Source organism: Protopterus annectens, chromosome 2.part1 (genome assembly GCF_019279795.1).
Source record: "Protopterus annectens isolate FY-2018-M chromosome 2.part1, PAN1.0, whole genome shotgun sequence".
NCBI lineage: Eukaryota > Metazoa > Chordata > Ceratodontiformes > Protopteridae > Protopterus > Protopterus annectens.
This window is the reverse complement of record NC_056729.1, coordinates 1,499,033,218-1,499,057,061: the sequence shown is the minus strand read 5'-3', so window position 1 is coordinate 1,499,057,061 and position 23,844 is coordinate 1,499,033,218. Positions and strand designations below refer to the sequence as shown.

The 23,844-nt window shown below is 39.9% G+C and overlaps 1 long non-coding RNA gene and 1 other non-coding gene across 2 annotated transcripts in view; one reads left to right on the top strand and one right to left on the bottom strand.

Moving 5' to 3' along the window:
* Positions 1–23,844, top strand: part of LOC122794777 — a 424,689-nt gene that overhangs the window by 173,985 nt on the left and 226,860 nt on the right. The window lies entirely within an intron of this gene.
* On the bottom strand, positions 7,180–7,255 carry LOC122795204. The gene has a single exon (XR_006363796.1).

The window sequence follows — 23,844 nt, the reverse complement described above, 5'->3', positions numbered from 1 at the left end:
AGTGTTTAGGTAAGTATAGTTTTTTATTTTTATTTTTTTATTATATTTACGAAATTTCAAACATCGCTCATATGGTGTCAACCATATTGTGTTCAATGTTTGAAACTTTTGAAAATATAATATAGACCCCATTTGCTCATATGGGAGTGGCAAATTTTTGAGGATGTATAATGCTAATAGGAGGACAGTATTTTTAACTGCATTGATTTTACTGGTTCATGATATCAGTTTGGGCTCAACTTCTGATAATGAATTCTGTATCTTGTACTTTAATATTTTGAAATATCCCTCAGTGTTCTTGCTCCTTAATTAATCATTGTCTCACAACTACAGTTTTGTTTTATTGCATATAATCCTGAGTATTTCATAACATTTCAAAATATCTTCATTACTGAATTAGTAACTTTATCTATCTTTTCTTTCATTAATAGACAGTCATCTGCAAACATTAAAGCACACACTTTCTATTAATGTGTGCTTTTAATCAGTCTTTCTAATGTTCATGTTACAAGACTAAAGAACCCCACCCAAGGAAAAGGGGTGGCCTTATCTGGTGCCTTTCTATCTTTCTTAGTCTTCTAATGTATTTACATTTAACAGAATGTAATATATTAGGAACTTTATAGAAAGCTTTAAACCATGCTATTCATTTTGGATCCATATTTTATTTTTTATATTTCTGGAAATATTTATTTATTTATTGACATTTGATTACCAGGAAAGTCCAACTAGGTAGAAGCTCAACAAAAATATCTGTGGTGTAAATAATTATAACAAATCACAAAACTTATGCTATTCAGCCCTAAGAAGACCACTGTTATAAACAAAGACTCTTTCTCCATTCTCTGCCAAGATAACACTACCATCGAGGTTGTCACACATACTACACTTCTAGGTGCCACTATAAATGAACACCTAACTTTCGACATGCATATACAAAACAACATTAAAAAAGCACACCAGAAACTAGGCATGCTATACCACCAAAAAACCTTCCCCAATTACCCCTCAAAATTATCCATTTCCTCCTTCCTGCTCCCATCTCTTCTTTATGGTGCTTCTCTCTTTACCAACATACAGGCCAGCCTTAAATCCAAACTAGATTCATGTTATAACAAAATTGCTAAGTTCATCACTAATGGTCGACACCACTGCACCTCTCTTCAACTATTAAACTGGCTGGAATATCCTCACCATCTTACATACATACAACTAACAACTGCCCACAAACTAATATTCAATACATCCAGCTGCCTTGCCCTTTCTTCTCTATTTACAGTATACCACCCTAAAAGACCTCTCTGGTCTGAAAATCAAATGCTCTTGCAAGTAATAAAACCTAATATCTCCACTGGTCAAATGCTCTACTCCTTTTCCACTGCTAGGCTATGGAACTCTCTCCCACCTTCACTTAGATCCATTAGTAATGCTTCTTTCTTCAAAAGTTCCTTGAGACAACGTCTTTCCTCCCAATGCCTATGCTCATGTGCTAGCTCCTCGCAACCTATAACCTGACTTAATCTCCCTCCTACTACTACTATTCCCACCTTTCCTACCTCAATCCTTTACTACCTTCAAAACTTCACTTTATCCCTACATGATAATGTAGGGTCAGAGGTACTGTAAGCAGACTGATTTAAGTACAGTTGCATTGCATTCTTACTTTAAAAAAAAACTTTAATACATTTAAAACTTTGTTAAAGCTTTGTATACTATAAACCTTCAACACATAGCAAGAAAGCAAATGCCAGCCACGAAGATGGAAAACCACAGTGCTTTATTCACAAGTCCTGGTACCTCGGCAATTCGCCTTCAGTGGAACAATACATCAAATAAAACCCATCTCCTTAAATACAAACACATCAAACTCATTGTTCTGTCAACCAATTAATGTTAAAGTTCATAATGGAAACACTGAGGGGTTTATTTTCAGTGTTTTAGCCAGACCACATTTTGATGGTGGAAATTTTAGGACAGAACTTAACAAATTAGAAAATAAGTTGATTCTCAATTATCACACTTTATATCCGGGGGGCTTGAATTTAGACGTAGATTTATCTTTATGAAATATGATATGATGTTTTTTGAGTTATTCTGTTTCATGAGAAAGTTTTTGCATTCTATATTTTGCATTTGATATATTGTATTTGATATTTTGTATTAAAAAATATTTAAAGATATTTTGAAAATATTTAAAATATTTAAAATATTTATAATATCCAATATTGCTTAATGTTGTTTTTGTATGACATCAAATGTTTAGAGTAGTTTTACCATTTATTCATCTATTTATTCATCTATTTATGAAATATTGTATAATCTGAATGTTGGATAAAGTGATTTATTGATAAACTAGTATCTAAATATTTATGGGCATTTCTATGGAAAATGGTATCAAACTGTTTTGTAAAGCAATTAAGCAAATAAGGAGGGAAAAAAAGTTTCTATCAAAGCTTCTATTAATTGGTTGATAGAACAATGAGTTTGATGTGTTTGTATTTAAGGAGATGGGTTTTATTTGATGTATTGTTCCACTGAAGGCGAATTGCCGAGGTACCAGGACTTGTGAATAAAGCGTTGTGGTTTTCCATCTTCGTGGTTGGCGTTTGCTTTTTTGCTATGTGTTGGAGTTTTTGAGAATTTTCTTTTCTTCTTTTTGGTGTTTTGTTATACTATAAACCTTGTTGTAGCCAACTGAGTTGTTATTCAAATGTATTGTATAAATCACTGTGGAGCTTTTATCCCTAGGCCTCCACTGAAAATGGGTACTTTTTGGCCCAGTGGACCTTCCCGGTAAACAAATGCAAATAAATAAATAAATTATAACAAATTAAAAATGATAACAAATTAAATTATAACAAATTAAAACACTGCCAAAGAAAGCAACTCCCTCAAGCCTGAATGATTACAGACCAGTAGCCCTCACGTCCACGTTCATGAAAAGCTTTGAAAGATTGCTCAAAAAACACTTGTCAGCAAAACTACCAGTTGCACTCACCCCACTACAGTTTGCATATTGTGCCAATCGCTCCACGGTAGATGCCATCTCAGTTGCACTACATCTCACAATGGCACATCTGGAGAATAAGGACAGTTACGTTAGGATCCTGTTTATTGACTTTAGTTCAGCATTCAACACAGTTATCCCACAACAGCTAATCAAGATACTTGTCCATCTAAGTGTCAGTAACCACATATGTAACTGGATATTGGACTTTTTGATTGAAAGACCACAAAAAGTTTGTGTGGGTAAGAATTCCTCAAGAAACATCACAATTAACACAGGAGTACCCCAGGGATGTGTATTGAGTCCACTGTTGTTTACCACACTAACTCATGACTGCATAGCCAGATTTAATACTAATCACATCATCAAGTTTGCAGATGACACCACAGTTGTAGGCCTCATTAATAAGGAAGATGATGGAGCATACAGGGAAGAAGTGAATCTACTGACTGACTGGTGTGTTATGTGCAACCTTGATCTCAACATCACCAAAACAAAGGAGATCATAATACACTTCAGGAGAACCCATCCAGCTCACTCTCCACTCATGATTAATGGAGAGAGAGGGTGAAAATAGCAAATAGCACAAAATTCCTAATTCACATTGCAGATGACTTATTCTGGTCACTAAACACCAGTCACATAGTCAAAAAAGCCCACCAATGCCTGCATTTTCTGCAGAGGTTAAAGAAAGTTAATGTACCATCCTCCATCCTTATAAACCTCTACAGGGATGCCATAGAAAGCATCCTAATGTGCAACTTTATGGTGTGGTACAGGGGCTGTTCAGTTGCAGATCAAAAAGCCCTACAGAGGGTGGTGAAGGTCGCTGAGAGAATAACAAGCACCAACTTCCCAACGATACATGACCTATGTACAACATGTTGCTACAACAGGGCCATGAAAATAGCCAGTGATCCTACACATCCTGCCTATGGTCTGTTTACAAGCTTGTTGTCTGACAGATGATACCACAGCATGCACTATAAAACAACCAGGTTCAGGAACAGTTTCTTCCCACAAGCAATCGGGTTCATGAACTTTGGAAACAATTTCAGGAATGTTAGTCATTGACAAGCCCCAGGATTCAGCAAACCTCCGTGCAAGAATAGCTTATTCTTGCATGGAAGGGACTGTTCCTCTGCAACATGGCAGCATGCTATGCATATTCATGAAGGTGCACTGCTGTGCTCTAATACGGACATGGTTCGTACAAGCGCAGGGGGTGTGTCTGAGAGCTGTGCTCTCACAATGCACACGCCCGCTGCACTACATAATTGCCATAAGGCAATGTAAAGGTAGCGAGAGTGTCTGCAGACGCCATTACCTCTCAACCTCACAAGAAATCTGGACAAACCCATAAAAAACAAGGGACAAATAGAAACAAATGTTAGATATTGCTCTCACAAACTTATAAAGTCAATAGAATGACAGGCTTCGCATTAGCATGAATTTCCCAAAGGGAATGAAGTGTAAAACTCAAATGTCTGTCATTATTTACTAACTGCAGTCTTTAATGCTTTGCCACGAATCTGCCAGAAAGCCACAACTGTATGAAAAATGAACCAAAAATATAAAGCAAAAAATCTGGACATTCTGTGAAAATCTGTACAGTTGAGAGGTATGGCAGACACTATTAGTGTCCGTGGAGCATACCTCTCAAATGCAAAACCTGTCATGTCATCACCGTTTGAAAAGCACAGCCCCCCATAGATAATGTTGCAGAAATCAATGTGCATAGCCCTACATTACAAAAATAAAACACAACAGTTTAATTTTTTTCCAGTCCACAATAAAGTTTAAGCGCAGCTGAGCGGGTGTGCATATCGCTCTGCTCTGCTCAGCCTAGCTTACACATCACAAGGAACTAAATAGGAATATACTTCTAAAAGTAGCAATGCAAAAATAGTGAAGTGGTTAGAGCATTCGCTTTGCAAGTAGACATTCCTGGTTTGATCCTCAATGAAGCTAATTTGCATTTTACATGTGAAAGCAGTACATCATTTTTTTTTAATAATTCAGTAGTAAATAACATATATTTGTTAACCAGAGCAGTATAGTGGGTCCAGATGTGAGGTGTCAGCGTAATAAAGTAGTGAAACCCCCATATAAACACAAGTGCCCCATACAGTATAGTCACACAAGAATAAATGTAATGAAACCACATAGGGGGATGTCAGGGAAGGAAAACAAAATTATAATATGTCAGGAATAATGAATCAATCCCATCCAGCTGATAGTCTATAAAATAAAACATAACCAATGCTAAGCATTGCACAGCTATGCTTACCGGGTGTAAGCATTACTTAAATATGAATGGTAAGCAATGAGTAGCACAACTAAGCGGATTTGCCCATTGGTAAGCAGTGCTAGACCTGCCCCTTTAAGCACTGCCAACCTTAGCTAAGCAGGTTTGCCTGTAGCTTAGCTTAGCTCAGCATATTCAAAACCCTCCAATCATGGCAAAGGGCAGGAAATTGGCTGTATTTAAACCTCACAGGCGGGAATACAGCTCATAACTAGTTGTATCTCCCCACTGTAGGCAGTATGGCTGATGTTGAAGAGTGTATGCGCTTTCGGGTGCAGATCTGGGGCATACAGGAGTCCAAGGTCATGGTAGGACTCCTTGTTAAAAAACATAAAGTGAGACTGTTGCAGGACCAGTATCAGGGCTCCCAATACAAAGCGGGGGCCTGGGAAAGTCTAGCCCATTATCTCACCAGTGCCACTGGCAACCCTCAGACTGGTGAGCAGGTCTGACACCACTATGCCGACCTTAAGTGGAGGAAGAGGGAGCTCTTGGACCAGTGGGTCCAAGAAGCACTGCAGAGGGCTGATGTCCCAGGCATGTGTAAGTATACATATCAATAACTGTTTAACAAAGTCTAGCCTGCATATGTGATGGATAGGTATGCATAAATGTTTCTCTATCTTCTTTACCGCTCCAGCTGAGTGGGCTGCAAACGAGGAAGCCCTTGTAAGCAGGTTGCAAAGGCTGCATCATGAGGCTGGTGAGTAACAATCTAGCTTATAGTATTCATACCAAATAAATATAAAGTAGTAGAATGTTACCTGGCAGTATTAAAAATGGGTATGGTTGGTAATGCATAAACCAGACAATATTACAGTAATAGGCTCATATTAGGTTATATATAAATAAAACTCTAACTGCCTGTCACTAGAATTCAAAATCCTGGACTGGTTGTGTTTACTCTGGTATTGTATGAATTGAAATGTGTACAGGTTACACACAGCAACTATAGCTCTGAAAGCATTAAACAATCAAGTCTCATCTGACAAAGTTAGTGCCTCTGTAAGACACAAGATTAACTGATATGAAATGTTTCATACACCAAGATCTGATATCTGAATAGTAATGTTGTGTTAACCACTATTTTCCACACTGTGCTATGTCAAAAGGTATGTATAGGAATGTATGTATAAGAATGTTGTAATTACAAGGTCAGATTGTACAACCAACAGAGAATGAGAAAGAAAACATTCAAGGAAGAGACAGCAGTTTCTCAATAGATTATTGCTGTTAACTAATCTGCACGCTTAAACTAAAATTGTCTGCCTTACAAGGCCTGATAAATACGATTTTTACTGTCACACTGTCTGTAAAGCTTTTTAGCTAGTTTCACTGTGTGAAAGGTATTAACGGGAAATTTTCCCTACTTGTTAAGCACCTATTTGTTTGTTCTGATTTCCTGCCAAGGAGTGTATTATATAATTGATTTGTTTGCAGTTAAAAGCATTTTGTAGCGTCTCCTTGCTCCTTTATCTGATTAAAACTTTCATTTTGTGGCTCACTGTTGTTCTTCTGCTGTGATAAACATTTCTGTAGTGTTTACTGTCTAAAAGAGTGTAGGCTAGTAGCTTTAGTATGGATCCCCACTCTCCCTCAGTGTTGCCAACTGTCAGTCACTAAAACGTGCTAGATTTTGTGACACCTCCCCAACCAGTCGTAAAAATACTAGAAGTTAGCTCCTGGATCATTATATCACTCAGTCTGTCTGTCAATCAAGTTGGCCCCACCCACACCTGAGCATACATTAGGGTACAAGGATTCACTATAACCCTATTCCTGTAAATACAAATTTAAATAAATCCACGGTCCTCCAGACCAAAGCTATACACGAAAAAGGAAAGAATATTTGTACTTTACTAGCTGGTCTCAGCCCTTAACAGCATGGATTCCATCACTTCAGAAATCAGATTGCACATTGGGCTAATCATCATCGACCAGCATTGTGTCCTATTTTTCTGGTGCTAATTTTAGAAAGCAAAAACTCCAAATAAAGCAGTCTCCCAACACACAAATGATTTCCTCGCCCAATTCAAAATAATTCACTAAAATGTACAATAAAATATAACAAAATAAAACAGTTTCATATACATATATATATATATATATATATATATATATATATATATATATATATATATAAATATACATACACACACACATACACAGCTACTTTTGGAACCATTGCCTGAAAACACAAACCACAAAACATAACCAGTTGTGTGCATTTCAAAAGAACATGCATTCAAATGAATCCTTTAGCAAAAAGTTTTCCCAACCATATCAAGCCCAAGATAAAAACAGCTTGATCATGTAAAGAAAAAAACAAAGAATGCAAAGTAGTGGGCACTGGGCAGCATTAGTACAAGATGTGTGCTCATCAGATGCATTACTCTTCCAAGTTTTTAAACTTCCCTCAATTCTATTTCAACTAGACAAAGACAACGTTAAGGAATAATGAATGTGAAACAATGTTTCTGTTTGATAACAATCCCCAGGAACCCATAAAATACATGGTTACATCCCCTACTCAGAAGAAGATGGGCCAGTCTACCAGAAATAATACTGGACAGCAAGGAACAAATCCAAAAATAATCAAGGACTTTAAAATAGAGTAATATTAACTTCAGAGATTGAATGAACAAGACAATGTTAATTAAAATGCATATTTTGACACTAAAGACACTTTTAGCTCTATTGACATTATTAATTACAGTACGCCAATATTTCTCCTCAAGTCATAATATTACGGATGAGAACAGAACAAAATTTGGAGATGTTAGAAAGCTGCACTAGTCAGTGTAATACATATGAAATATATTTCAGAAGCATGAAGGTTTAAAGTTATTTAAGAAGCTATTACCAAGTACTCACCACAACATCGATTTACTGCTGCATGTTATTTGAAGACTGGCGCATTCTATACATGTTTGTCTGTACCTGCCTGGAATGATTCACACATATGGAAGCAATAATAAGTATCAGTGCAGACAGATTAGTTCAGTGTTGCTTGCCACCCTCCCTCCCACTTGTTGCTGATTGGTCACATTAGCAGTACCAGCCACTAGTGGGATGGGACTTCAAGTTCAAGCATGGGAAAAATACAGTAGCATTTAAGGTGAACCAAAAACAACATAATGGCCATTGTTGGCCAGTGGCCACATTTATGTTTTTAGTAAAGGCACTAGATTTTGCACGCTAGGGACCAAATTTTCGAGCTATAAAATAAAAAAAGGAGCTAGATTTGGCGTGAAAAGCACTAAATTGGCAACACTGTTCTCCCTCCCTGTTGGTGTCTTGCATTCTACAAGGTGGCTTGGCAGTTGCCCACCCCTACTGTAAATTTGATCTGGGACACTCCTCCCAGTCTAGTGTCATTAGCTCTTTCTACATAATACAGAGAGAACATTTGAGAAGGCCAACCCACTTAGTTTCCTAACCTTGAAATATTGTCTGCTTCTCCTCTCTCCCTTTCCTTTACAAAAAAAAAAAAACTTTGCTAGAATCTCCCTGTGTTTTGCTTAACTGTAACAAAACAATTATGCTTGTCTCCTGCCTTTCCTGTAACTAGTCTAGTCCAGATACAGATTTGCTATATCCAGGACTGTTTTTAAGCTTCTGAGCCCCCCAAGCCTATCTGTGTTGGAGAGAAGTCTGCTAGCTTATCAGTGGAAGTGGTAAGCACTAGGTAACCTATCTACTACATAAGGAGTGGTTTCTGGCCCAGAAATTGTAGTTATTGCCCGTTAGGGCAGTTTTTCTGTATCTCTCAACTTTCGGATTTAAAAGCCCGCATTTGCACTAGTTTTCCCCATTTCCTGTAACTAGTCTAGTCCATATACAGATTTGCTGTATCCAGGACTGTTTGTAATCTCCTGAGGCCCACAAGCCTTTCTGTGTTTGAGGGAAGCTTGCTAGCTTATCAGTGGGAGTAGTAAGCACTAGGTAACCTATCTATCACATAAGGAGTGGTTTCTGGCCCAGAAATTGTAGTTATTGGCCATTTGGACAATTTTTCCATCTCTTTCAACTTTCTGATTTAAAAGCCTGCATTTGCACTTGTTTCTTTCCTGTAACGTATCTAGTTCAGAAACAGATTTTAAGTTTCAGCACTTGAATTTGCTTATTTGTGCTCAGCACTTGTTCAGAACTTGTTGTAAGCACTAAATAAGCTACAAATTATTACAGCACTCAATCTTTCTCATTACCTAGAGGAAGACAGTTTTTGTACTTACTTTCCTCACTTGTTTCGAGAAAAACAGCTCTTGTACTCACTTTCCACACTTGTCTAGAGGAAAATAGTTTTTTATTCAGGCATGTCCAAGGGTCAGCTCCCAGTGTTCTCTCCTGTCTATCTGATGAATCTGGGCATCTTGGGGCAATGTAGAAATTGCCTCATGTACACAGAAAACCCTCTCCTCCTACCACCCAACACTACAACCTGTGAGAGATGCACTTATCTAGCCAAAATGGAGGTAAAGCTCTCTCCAACCAAGACTGAACTTGACAGTCAAGAGGAGAGGGTAAACACTTGCAACACACCACACTAATCACATAATCCCACTAAACCTACACCACCAAAATCCAGACATAGAAATAGAAAAACATTCACTGAGACTCTCAATAATAATCTGCTCAAGCAACAGAGACCTCCAAAGAAGAAATGCAAGCAACCTCCACCCACCAACACAACCCAAATGACACATACCCCACAGACTCAAGTGTGCCACTCAACCACAGCCTATAAGGCAAAACAACATACCCAACACACTAGTCATAGGTGACTCTAAAGTCTGGCACACTGATGTCCCACTCAATAGGCTAAACAAGGAGAAGGTTACTGTCAGCTGCCTGTCAGGTGCCAGGATCCACCACATACGCAAGTACTCAGGTCCCTCCACAACAAGTACAAGTATGACTCTGTCATTGTCCATGTCGGTGTGAATGACCTGAGACGTACCTCCCTGGACTACATGAAAAGAGACATGGAAGAGCTCTCCGATCTTGTAGCCCAGGCAGGTATGACTCTAGCCCTGAGTAGCATCCTGCCATCGCCCAGAATGATAACGCAGTACAAGGGCAAAATGACTGACTTCTTGGCTAAGCTTTTGGTGTCATTCTAAGGAGATCCAGTATCTGTCTGCCTGGCACGACATGGTCGACAGACCACGATGCTTTGCCAGAGATGGCGTGCACCTGTCACCCCTGAGATTCCGGATACTGGCTAAGGCTCTTGCCGCCCATATAGTGCCTTTTTTAGGCAAGCTTCAAATGACAAAATCACCACCACCATAACAGAAACAGGCAAGCAAAAACTGAGGGTAATGCTACTCAATGCTAGAAGTCTAAATTTCAAAATGCACTCCCTCTAGGTACTTCTTAAAATGGAGAGCATCAATATCTATGCAGTGACTGAGACCTAGTTCAAAACTCCAGAGAGCACCCCTGGATTACCAGGCTAAAACTCATACCACACTTTTCGGCCACCTAACCTGGACTGGAACACCAAAGGTGGAGTTGTGTCCATATTCATTAAGGATATCCACATCTCCAGGCTAGTTGCTCAGCATAATGCATCTGAGGTTATCCAAGTGCAACTAACTCTGGGCAAAACTGCAATCCAAATTGTAGCTTGCTACAGATCCCCCACCATGCCCCAGGATTCCCACTCCTCTTTTCTTGATATACTGAAAAATATTAGAGTTCAACCAAACACCCTAATAATGGGTGATTTCAACTACCCCACCATTAACTGGGAAAACTACTCATGTACCAACACCTTCACTCAACGCTTTCTGGAATTCATAAATTCCAATGCCCTGGATCAACTTATCCAGACCCCCACCAGGGGCAACAATATTCTACACCTAGTCATTACCAACATGAGTGACCAGTGTTCCACACCTGAAGTCAACTCCTCATTGGTCAGATCCGAACATAAGCTAATCACCCTAGCTATCCACATCTACCTCCACCCCCATTAAGGAAACCATGGTAAAAAATTTCTCCAAAGCCAATTTCATGCTTCTTAAGACATAAGTGGCGAACTTCATGATACCCATGCAGATGGACAATACATTTATGAATGCTGAATCCTACACAAATGCACTCTGTAAGCACTTACACAAGTGCATGGATCGTGCTATCCCAAACAGAGCCAAGACGTTAGCCTCCAAAAAAGGAAGCAATCTGGTGGTTCTCTGCCATAAACAAACTCTACAACAGAAGGAAGAAACTGTTGGAAAAGAGTAAAATCCCATGAGTGGAGGAGCTCCCTGGTCAGCTTCAGCAAGAAGCTGAGATCCCTTATAAGATCCTCCAAAGCTAGCTACAAAAACAAAATCACCACTGATTCTAGGGACAACTACAATGCTTTCTATAGCTATGTCAATAATCGCAATGGCAACACTCAGATCTGATCTGAGTTACAGCACAACGGCACGAAAATTACAGAACCAACTGATATTGCCAACATCCTGGCAGATAGGTTCAGTGCTAACTTTACCCCACTCTCACCCCCTAAGTGGCCCATATCTATACAGAAAGAATGCAGAGTCCCTGTAATCACAACTATGCAGGTAAAAGCTGCACTCTCTAAAGCCAAAAACACAGCATCCATGGGAGTGGACACCATCACAGGCTATGTTTTACATGAACTTCAGAATGAACTGGCTCCCCACCTAAGCACCATGTTCAATCATAGCCTCACATCAGGCTTTGTGCCCACTGAATGGCGCACACCAGCAGTTATCCCACTCCACAAAGGGAGCCACCACTGATCCCGCGAACTATTGCCCTATTTGCCTGACGAGCCTGGTGTGCAAGGCCATGGAATGTATCATCATGGAACTCATAAACAAAGACATTGGTAACCTCCAAACTCTGGACTCCACCCAGTTCGGGTTTGTGAAAGGCAGATCATGCCTCCTGAACATGATCGACTTCTTTGAGGCAGTCACCAAAGCCGTAGACGAGGGTAAGGTGGTTCACACAGCCTAGCTTGACTTTGCCAAGGCTTTCGACACCATCCCCCATTCTGGAATTATAGCTAAACTCACTAAATTAGGTATAAATCCCTACAGCACAAGATGAGTTGCCAAATGGCTCACTGACAGAACCCACACTGTAAATGTTGCAGACTCCAAATCTGACTTCAAACCAGTGGCAAGTGGAGTACCACAGGGTTCCGTCCTGGGACCTCTCCTGTTTGGTATCTACTTTTCTGAAGTACAGGCTAACACAGAAGGTCTTTGGCTAATGAAGTCTGCAGATGACTGTCAACTAGGAGCTATAGTCGAGTCCTCAAATGATGTGGACATCCTACAGAAGGGCCTCACTGAGACAGATGCCTGGTGTCAGAGCCATGGCCTCAAGCTCAATGCCAAAAACTGCATTGTCATCCCCTTTGGTAAAAACTCTGTACCCATGAACTACCACATAGGTGGCATTCTACTTAATGCCGAATGTGTGATAAGAGACCTTATCTTAGTAGTCTGTCCTTTGATAATCACATTGCCACAGTAGTCAGGAAATCCTTCTACATGGCACACCTCATCACAAAAGGGTTTTCATCCAGGAAAAAAGAGGTCATTGTTCCCCTCTACTCAACACTCATTAGACCCATTATAGAGTACAATGCTCCTTTTGGAATGTACCTCACAAGACATCTGCAGTAGCTGGAAAGGCTGCAGAAATACCTCACAAAGAGGATTACTGGCCTCAAACAGCTGCCCTACACTGACCATCTCAAAAAAGTCCATCTTTACTCTGTAGCATATTGCCTACTCTGAGGTGATCTCTGCCTAACATATAAAGCTATGTCAAACCCAGAGCTGTTGGACATGCTACACCTAAAGAAATCCCAATCCCTCTGAGCTACACGCTCTAGGGACCTAAACCTTGTCACCACAATAAACAGGACATGCTGGAGGGATAGATTCCTGTCCCAGAGACTTCCCATACTCTGAAACAAGCTACCCATCTATGTCAAGCAAAGTTCCTCATTAGCACTCTTCAAGAAAAATCTTGATGAGTGGATGGGAAATATGAAATTCACCCACGGGAATCACTTCTGTGGCTCTGCTCAACAGGGGCACAGGAAAATAACTTTCTTGGGTGGCGTAAGCCAGGGAAACTTGTTGGCTAGACTTACTTAGGCTCTTGGGCCGATAGCCTAGTACCTACCTATGAACTTATGAATAGCTCATCTGATGAAACACAAACTCATTGTATTTTTAGCAGAAACAGCCACAGTTCGAATCCCAGGAGTGGTAGTAAGCTGTATGCCTAATTTCAACTAGGATTGTGTAAAGATGTGTAGAAACAGTCAAGTAGTATTAACATAAATTTCCTTCACAGGTCTTCCAGCTAAGAGAGGGTATGAAGTAGCAATAAGAAAGCTGTAGTTATACTGTGTCCAACACCCATGATCCAACCCCAAGGCTGCAAATGACAACAAGTTAAGTACATACACCAAGTGGTCTCCCCCAAGAAATGTTCAAAAGTGTCATGCTGTCACAGCTACTGGTCCCTGCTGCCAACAATCAGAGTGACTGATAGAAATCAAGGCAGAGTATGGCAGTAGCACACATGCACACACAGTATTAGTGCACATATGTAACCCTGACTATGTGAATATGGGTAGAAACAGTCAGGTACTGTTAACAAAAATTCCCTCCACAGGTCTTCCAGGTAAGAGAAGGTATAAAGTAGCTATAAAAAGGCTGTAATTATACACTGTGTACAAACATACCACTGCCCAACCCAAGGCCATAGGTTATTGTAATTATATTGCAGAGTAATGATTAGAGCAATGATCATTAAAGCTGTGACCACTGCAAGAATCTACATTTGTTAACTGACATCTCTCTCTCCCTCACCTTATCTTCTCCAATGATCTAAACACATAAATGAATGGCTATGTTTTCCATCAAACCTACCATTGGGACACGTGTCCTATTGTTCTACAAATGTTGAAATGTATTCCAATTAATTTTCCCTGTTCAAATACTAATATTGATGGCCTGTTGCTATTAATATAACCTGCATGCCAGTGTAATGCGCGCTGTGGTTCCATATATGAATGCGTTCTGTTTGCTATGCAAATGTTAAAAATCTGTTGTTTTGGGTTAATGGGAATACTCATGCATGCTGTTATAACTAATCCTGGAATGTGTTTACTATTACTAACCAACATATGTTTTAAAACTGCAACACCATAGCACATCTGGAAAGGCCGATCCCAGCGGATCTGCCTCTCCTGCCTGATCTGGCCATGGCATCTTGCCCCAGCATGTCTGGGACCCACCCCGGGACCTCCTCGTTTGCTGATCCTGCATCACCTTCAGGTGGAACTGCCACAGGGGATGGGGTTCATCCCCCCCGGGCACAGAGAGGATCCTTTCACCCAAAGCCAGGTCCAGGGTCTGGTGCTTAGTGAGCTCCGCAGAGAAGTGGGAGATCTGCTATGCCAGATTGAGGGCCGTGTGGAGCATTTAGAGGGTCAGCCTGCCCCTGCTGCTCAGCCCCCAGCACAGCCACCTTCGGGGCCATGAAGGTACAGTGGTGACTGCCCATGGGTGGGGACCTCAGTCCCACTGTATCAATTTGGGGGCGCGTGGGCTTCCGATTACCAAAGGTGTTTACCCTCCACATGTGTCATATACCAACTCTGCATGCTGTATTGTCTGTCTCCCTACCCAACCTACCTCCCCAAATATATCTACTATCCTTCCCCAACATCCCACACTCACCTGTTATCAAATAAAAATTGTCGTCCCATACATAGCTGTCTATTTTGCACACATGTCCACTGGACACATGTAATCTGCTCTAATTGGCTTCACAACAGATTATTGTTGCCCTCACCCCTCTCTCAGGGGTTTGAGTGTCCAAATATACCTCCAAATTCAGTATATATGCACAGCTGCTGCTGTAGAAAAAATGGACCGCTATGGACCTTCCCTACACCCATCCTGGACATCCCTAACTATCTTTCATATTGTTTTTCCCTCTTTGTGCCCCCTTTTTCACCACTTTCCTATTACCCCTTTTTTCTTTTCTTTTAAAGAAATTAGCAAGGGGATAGCAGTAGTAAATGGGACCCTCGAGGTACTTCTTAAAATGGAGAACATCGATGTCTATGCAGTGACTGAGACCTGGTTCAAGGCTCCAGAGAGCATGCCTGCATTACCAGGCTATAATTCATACCACACCTTTCGGCCAACTAACCTGGACCAAAACACTAAAGGTGGAGGCGTGTCCATATTCATTAAGGATATCCACACCTCCAAGCTAGTTGATCAGCATAATGCATCCGACATTATCCAAGTGCAACTAACTCTGGGCAAGACCACAATCCAAATTGTACATTGCTACAGATCCCTCACTATGCCCCAGGATTTTCACTCCTCATTTCTTGATACACTGGAAGATATTAGGGCACAACCCAAAACCCTAATAATGGGCAATTTCAAATACCCCACCATTAACTGGGAAAACTCATGTACCAACTTTTTTGCTCTACATTTTCTGGAATTCATAAATTCCAATGCCTTGGATCAACTTATCCACACCCCCACCAGGGGCAGCAATATCCTAGACCTGGTCATTACCAACATGGGCAACCGGTGTTCCAAACCAGAGGTCAATTCCTCGTTGGTCAGATCTGACCACAAGCTAATCACCCTAGACATCCACATCCAACCCCCACCCCGCATTAGGGAAACCACCGTAAAAAATTTCTCCAAAGCCAACTTCACGCTTCTTAAGACAGAAGTGGCAAACTTAATGACACCCATGCAGACGGACAGTAGAGGTACGACTGCTGAATCCTACACAAATGCACTTTATAAGCACTTACATGAGTGCATGGATCATGCTATCCCAAACAGATCCAAGATGCTATCCTCCAGAAAAAGGAAGCCAATCTGGTGATCCCCTGCCATAAACAAACTCTACAACAGAAGAAAAAAACTGTTGCAAAAAACAGTAAAATCCCATGAATGGAGGAACTCCCTGGTCAGCCTCAGGAAGAAGCTGAGATCCCTCATGAAATCCTCCAAAACTAGTTACAAAAACAAAATTGACACTGATTCTAAAGACAACCACAAAGCATTCTATAGCTATGTCAAGAATCTCAATGGCAACACTCAGATCTGCTCTGAGTTACAGCACAATGGCATAAAATATACAGAACCAACTGATATTGTCAACATCTTGGCAGATAGGTTCAGTGCTAACTTTACCCCCCTCTCACCCTCTAAAGGACCCATCTCTATACCGGAAGAATGCAAAGTTCCTGTAATCACGGCTGCACAGGTAAAAACCACACTCTCCAAAGCCAAGAACACAGCATCCATGGGACCTGACAACATCCCAGGCTGTGTTCCACATGAACTACAGAATGAACTGGCACCCCACCTAAGCACCATGTTCAATCATAGCCTCACCTCAGGCTTTGTGCCCACTGAATGGTGCACAGTGATGGTTATCCCACTCCACAAAGAGGGAGCCACCATGGACCCCAGGAACTACTGCCCCCATTAACCTAATGAGCCTGGTCTGCAAGGCCATGGAATGTATCATCATGGAACTTATAAACAAAGACAATGGTAATCTCCAAACTCTGGACCCCACCCAGTTCAGGTTTGTTAAAGGCAGATCATGTCTCCTAAACCTGATAGACTTCTTTGAAGCAGTCACCAAAGCCATAGACAAGGGTAAGGTGGTTCACCCAGCCTATCTAGATCTCGGCAAGGCTTTTGACACCATTCCCCACTCTGGAATTATAGATAAACTCACTAAACTAGGTATAAATCCCTATGTCACAAGATGGGTTGCCAACTGACTCACTGACAGAACCCACACTATGAAAGTAGCAGACTCCAAATCCAATTTCAGACAGTGACAAGTGGAGTACCACAGGGTTCAGACCTGTGTGCTCTCCTGTTTGGTATCTACTTTTCTGAAGTACAGGCTAACACAAAAGATCTTTGGCTAATGAAGTTGCAGATGACTGCAAACTAGGATCCATAATCAAAACTCCTACAAAAGAGCCTCACTAGGACAGATGCCTGGTGTCAAAGCCATGGCCTCAAGCTCAATGCCAAAAAGTGCATTTTCATCCCCCTTGGTAAAAATTCTGTACCCATGAACTACCACATAGGTGGTAGTCTACTTAACACCAACAGTGTGATAAGAGACCTTGGGACACAGGTGGGACAGTAGTCTCTCCTTTGATAATCACATTGCCACAGTAGTCAGGAAATCCTTCTGTGTGGCACACCTCATCACAAAAGGTTTCTCATCCAGGAAAAAAGAGGTCATTGTTCCCCCTCTACCCGTCACTCATTAGACACATCATAGAGTACAACACCCCTTTTGGTATGTACCTCACAAGACATCTACAACAACTGGAAAGGCCACAGCAATACATCACAAAGAGGATTACTGGCCTCAAACAGATGCCCTATGCAGACCATCTAAAAAAACTCCAGCTTTACTCTGTCGCATATCGCCTACTCAGAGGCGATCTCTGGCTAACATACAAAGCTATGTCAAACCCAGTTCTGTTGGACATGCTCCACTTAAAGAAATCCCAATCCCTCTGAGCTACATGCTCTAGGGACCTAAACTTTGTCATCACAATAAACAGAACATGCTAGAGGGATAGATTCCTGTCTCAAATACTTCCCATACTCTGGAACAAACTATATATCTATATCAAACAAAGCTCCTCATTAGCACTCTTCAAGAAAAATCTTGATTGGATGGGAAATAGAAAATTCACCCCGGGATCACCTCTGTGGCTTTGCTGGACAGGGGCATAGGAAAATAATTTTCTTGGGTGGCGAAAGCCAGGGTACCTTTTTGGCTAGGCTTATATAGGTCCTAGGGCCAATAGCCTAGTACCTGCCTATGAACCTATGAACCTATACACAGGCCTCTCGCATGTACAGTTCACCTCAGAATGTACAGGCTCAGGACTCATATCTATGGCCTCTTCCTTGACATGTCTGTGAGTCTACTACATCACTGGGATGTTAGCATGAATGAAGTCAAGAAATAATGATAATAAATATGTCTGCACCTCATTGATATCTAGACAAAGCCTGACATCATTTGGGGAGAGAGGCACAAACACAGGGGTAGATTGGACATATTGCTGTCATACATTGTGACAGTTGCAAATGTTACTGGGTTTGTTGTAATATCCTTTATGAGGAATATGAGGTCAGTGATACCAATAGATGTGAGTATTTACTGACTGCATTCCCCAGAGTCCATGACTGATTTCCCAAGGACACCAACTGTCTGGGGAACAGACAAAACATAACAGGCAAACATGTGGCCAGTTTGTGGACCACGTGCCAGTGGAGAGGTATGTCAGAGACATATCACTGTCAGTCGTGAAGTCACACACTAAAGGAAAGTCCACACAAACCCTGTCAATCTATCAATCCACAATGTGTATAACAGCACTGTTGACATAGAATCTGTTCACAAATCTGGGGATATGTCGCCATGTTGTTTGGCTGTCTCCACATGTCCTGTCCTGTGACATATTGCCACCTACTGCAATCCTCAATGACATGTCCATAAAACATAGTATTATACAGTTTATATCAAAATATCAGATCAATATCTTACAGGAGATACATAAAAATATACAGCTCAAACACCAAGAACAAGATAGTCAGTACCCAAAGCCCAGCTTTGCATGCAGGGGTGTATGGTTCTAGTACTACAATCTGCAATCTACTTTTACTTGGAAAAGCGCTGTTAAATGTACTAACATAATGATACCATATGTGTTAAACTATTTTTGTCAACCAGTGCACTGTAGCTGGTGTACCATGCAAGTGTGACTGCATATAACCTGGGATACGACCCATATATAAAACAAATACAAAGAAAAAAGACTGTGGTACTACTCCATGTATACCCAGGTGCCCCATACAGTATAGTCACACCCCTTGCTACTGTAATGACAGTACATAGAAGCATGTTATATACATGAAATTAAATACACTTATTAAAGATGTCATTACCCTGCTATTTTATCAAACTGGAATGTGATCACTGGTTATCAGGGCTGAGCTATGCTTAACAAGTTTAAGCATTGCTTAAATATAAATACTAAGCAGATTTACGCACTGGTAAGTGCCTATTTGTTTAACTGTACATTAGCTATGCTTACCATCGCACAAACCCACTCAAACATGCTTAAAGCTGCTCAAAACTGCCTTAATCACTCTGTATTAAACAGTCCTTGTTCTGCTTAGCAACAAAATAAACAGCCCTTGCATGTCTCAAACCCAGGACCCTGCACACCATAGTCACAGCAATTTATCAGTAAGCCACTTCAGATGTATGGTTTTAGGATGTTTTCAACAACATACCCTTCTTTACAGCCCGTTTATAATAGGGAAGAGACACTGTGCAATTATGAAGGATTGCTAACTACAAATATATATATCTGAAAAGAAACATATACATAGAGAGAGAGATAGATATGTATGGAGATACATATATGTGTATAACAATATATAGATATATTACCAATAAATACTTAGGTGTATATATATATATATATATATATATATATATATATATATGTATGTATACAAATATATACATATACATATATATATATATATATATATATATATATATATATATATATACATACACACATATATTATATATATATATATATATATATATATACATATATATATGTATATATATATAGATATAGATATAGATAGATATATGTGTATACATGTCCCAAAATGTCTATACAAACATATGCTGCTGATAGACCACCCATAACTGGGGCAGCATGCACAGTCAGATACAAAAGGACCCGTGTCACTCACATCTGCCCCTCCCACAGTAAAATAAATAAGTGAACAGTACACTGCTACAAAATCATGATAGGCTATACACAATGGCCAGACATACAACAACCTCTTAGCAGAACAACTAAAAGGACTGAGCATAACAAAGAGAAATACAACTAGCCAGTAATTTACACATGTTTATTATACTCTGATGTCTTGGCCAAAGCCTTCAAGGAGTAAAACATTACAAGAAATACTTGCCTTAATCACAAGAAGCAAATAACACTTAATTACATAATTAAATACACAGCCTCCAGTTACACTCCTCATTTAACCCCCAAAGGGATAAAGTATCACATTTAATATTAATACATTGAGTCTGTGCATAACAATTGTCCTTTTATGAATGTTACATCAAACTGAGGAACAAAACTTTTCCAAAACAGTACCTTGGAACCAACTACTGTCCCCATGGTGAGATTTATTCAAATGTACAGCTATAGAACTGTCATCTTTCTTATCAGTAATATGTTTTGCATGTTCTAACAGCCTAGTTTTTAAATATGCATTATTCTCCCCTACATAAAATATGTTACAAGGGCATCTAAGAGCATTCTCTATACACCAACCTCTTGAATGTACAGACTTCAATATGTTTTCCAGCCTTTCCCCTCAGCAGGAATGACAGCACTAAATAATGATAGACCATTATACCTATCAACCTCCTACTGTATGATATCTGGACAAAGCCTGACATAATTGGTGGACAGAGGCCCAAATACATGGCCATTCTTGAAATATTGCTGTTATATACTGAGAAAGTTGCTGGTGTTACAAGGTTTCTTGTAACATATCTTTTCTGAGGGATATAAAGTCAGAAAAACAAATGGATGTTAGCATTTACAGATTGCAATCTCCAGAGTATGCTACTGATTTGCCAAGGACAACACCTGTCTGGGGAACAGACCAAACATAACAGGCTAACATGTGGCCATTATGTGGATAGCCCTACAGTTGAGAGTTATGCAGAGACAGAACTTTGTCAGACTGAAACCCATGCAAAAGTAGCATGTGCAGACAAACCCTGTTAAACTAGCAGTATTCCAAAAATATAACAGCAATACTCACATTCTGCCCATAAGTCTTGAACCTTCTCCACCATTTAGTTGGCTTGTCTCCACAAGTCTTGTTGTAAGAGTTAGTAGCCCACACAACTCCAGGATGCTTTCCTCAAAAGTAAGGGAAAGGGCCAACGCCCACATGGAGTACTCAATTATAGGAATGTGTTGCCATGAGATTGGCTGTTGGAAGAACTACACAGCTGCTTGGCATGCAGTTAGCAAGTGGGGAACACCAATAGGTGCACAGGCCATCACCTGTTCATGAGCATCACCTACAAAAGCCATGTTGCCACCTATTCAAACCAGCTCTATCTCTGTAGTGCAGAGAGAGAGAGAGAGAGAGAAAACAAAACATAAACTGGAAAAGAGAAGAAAAAAAGAAAAGTTAAGTGGAACATGTAAGCATGTAATTGAATGTAGTACTTGGTCTGTAATAATGGCACATATGATTTGGAAGAATATATGTCCCAACAAGACTTGCTGTACTAATGTCCTGCTGAACAGCTACATGGCCATAGCATCTGGCCCTCTCTGCAGTAGGAGAGATCACAGCCATACCTCTCAACTGTACAGATCTTCACAGAATGTCCAGATTTTTCCATCATATATTTTGTCTGTTCCTCCTGAAATCTGTACTTTTCTGGCAAATAGCTGAGGATTGAAGTCATCAAGTAATGACAAACACTTGAGTAAAACTCATGATAATGCAAAATGTATCATTCTACAAACTTCCTAAGTTTGTAACAGGAATATTTAAAAGTCTGTGCCTATTTATCCCCCCTTCATTTTAGGCTTTGTCCAGATGTGATGCTCTAAGAGGTTGCGAGGTAGGATAACAGCGCAGGAGCTTGACTCACCCTGGGAAAGGACAGCTCACATATGACAACCACTGGGGTGTCTGTCAAACAGTTGTGACTATGCCACTGCTAGGTCAGTTAATGGGATGTTGTCCATATCCCTATGTTACCTGTGAATATGAGTATGATGCATGGTTGCCTTGTAAAGCTAACAGACCTATATAGGGCATGTGCATAGTAAAGTACTGCTGCAGACGTGTGTTGAACTGCGTGTGATATATTGAATTAATAACATTCAACTGTTCAGTGTTCTGCTGGACATTAAGCACATTTGTGACTGATATCTGCTGTCACATACACATATACCTGTAAAAACAAAATTCACAGCAGCTTCCAAAAAATTTGTAATCCCCAAAATGAAGCAGCTTCTCAGGCAAAACAATAAAGCCCTGAGCAGGGCAAGCTTAGAAAATTGTGAAAAAAAACCACGGACGGCTCAGCACACTTCAATTCAGTTTATTTCACAGAAACACAGCACGTTAACACTCCACCATACGTTTTCGTTTTAAAAATCACTTCCTCAGATGTGGACTGTTCAAACTACTAGTGCTTTTATACCATTCACTTAATTACATTGATTAGTTTAATGAATTAATTGAAAGGATAATTTAGTTTAAAACCAAAAACTTTTCTTGTTGTATCGCTCTGTATTGTCACAATTAAAACACATTTAATATTACAATGTTTGATGAACAAATATGTATGAATAAAAATATAAATAAAAATCCTTAAAACACTTGACTACAAAGAATATATCAAGTTGGTAATTTTAACCATTGAGTCCTATTAATGTGTTTCTAATAGTATTTTAACTTTATAATTTATTCTTTGTAGTCAAGTGTTTTAAGGATTTTTATTTAAAACATATTTTTATTCATACATATTTATTCACCAAAAATTGTAATATTAAATGTGTTTTAATTGTGGCAACACAGAGAGATACAACAAGAAAAGTTTTTGGTTTTAAACTAAATTAACATTTCATTTAATTCATTAACCTAATTAGTGTAATTAAATGAATGGTATGAAAGCACTAGTAGTTTGAACAGCCCACATATGAGTGATTTTTAAAATGAAAATGTATGGTGGAGCGTTAATTTGCTGTGTTTCTGTGGAATAAAGTGAACTGAAGTGTGCTGAGCCGTCCGTGGGTTTTTTTCACAATTTTCTAAGCTTGCCCTGCTCAGGGCTTTATTGTTTTGCCTGAAAAGCTGCTTCATTTTGTGGAATACACATATACCTGTGTTATGTCAGCCAAATCACTAGCAAGTCTGTGAGCAATGAGAATGTAACATAATAGCCCACTTATGACTGTTGGACATCATCCAGGTTATCACAGTGATATCAAGCCCTACTCTGCAAACAACTTACTAATGTATGGTGCAGCTACATTAATACAGTATCGATACTGATGTACCTTTTGTCACCCATTTATGTATGCCAGTGTCCAGACATACTGCTATAACATGTTGAGAAGTATGACTGAGCAACAAGACTGTAAATACAGTGTGCCATACTAACATATAACAGAAATGTATACCAGGTATCCCCTGAGTACATGTATGTAAGCATATGTTCAGCTGGAAGGTACAAAAATAATCAGATGGGTTTCAAGCAGTCAGCTACATAGGTTGTGCATGTTGCACATGTGTGTAATATCAGTGTCAGTGTATACAACAGACATAAATGTGTACAGCTACTGGTT